Source organism: Varanus komodoensis, unplaced genomic scaffold (assembly GCF_004798865.1).
Source record: "Varanus komodoensis strain SLA01 unplaced genomic scaffold, ASM479886v1 scaffold81, whole genome shotgun sequence".
Classification (NCBI taxonomy): Eukaryota; Metazoa; Chordata; class Lepidosauria; order Squamata; family Varanidae; genus Varanus; species Varanus komodoensis.
This window is the reverse complement of record NW_025336495.1, coordinates 531,908-532,912: the sequence shown is the minus strand read 5'-3', so window position 1 is coordinate 532,912 and position 1,005 is coordinate 531,908.

Here is a 1,005-nt window from a genome sequence, read left to right as displayed (position 1 = left end):
GGGCCTCCGCAGTGGCTGCGCCCCACCTCCGGAATATGCTCCCCAGAGACGCACGCCTGGCGCCCTCGTCATCATCCCAGTGCCAGGGAGATGCTTCTATTCACCAGGCATTTTAAGAAGTACTGACCTGATATACTATATTCTTTTAAGAATTAATGACTGTTCCTATCACTGCTGTGCCTGAGGCGATTTTACTCACCGCTGCAGTTGCCACGGAGAGAGCGCTGTAGCTGCAATTGTGCTTTATTGCATGGATGTTATGCTTGGCTCCTCTTTATTTTTACACCGCTCAGAGAACTGTGGAAGCAGCAAATAAATGGAATAAATAGGCACATTTCCTAAAGGTTAGAGCAGTAGGCAATGGAGCCGATGAGCTCGGGAGGCTGTGCCACTCCCCCCCCCGCCCTTAAGGGCAGCAGGTGGGAAGATTTTTTGGCTTTTTTCCCTCTTGCAAGGAATTCAAGGAAGCAAACACTGTACATTTTAAAAAGATATGCGTTGAATCCATATTAATTGCTATTAATAAGAGTAACTATTCTCTGGGGTGACTTGGCTGCCATTTCCAGGAGAAGAGTGGGAAGAGAGTGAGAGAGGAGGCCCGGCAACAAGCCCCTCGGTCCGCCAGGTGTGCTCCGGTGCTGGCCGAGGCCCGGAGCTCCCGCTCCCGGGCGGGCCCCTCCCTGCCGAGCCGAGGCAGCTGCGCCCGGCGCTCGGTCCGCGCCCTCTGAGCATATGCAGCGTGCGCGGCAGGCGCAGCTCCGGCGCGGAGCGAGCGCGGAGGGGCTGCCCCGCCCGTGCCCGTGCCCGTGCACGAGCGCCTTCGGGGGGTGCGTCTGCCCGAAGGGGGGGTGCCTGCCCGAGGGGGTGACTGTTCGGGGGTGGTATGCCGGGGGGGGGGGGGGGCCTGCCGGGGGGGGTGCCCGCCGGGGGGGGCCGCCGCCCCCTTCGCCCGCCCGCCCGCCGGCTCCGGCGCATGTGCCGCCTCCCGCCCCTCGCAGCTGCCGC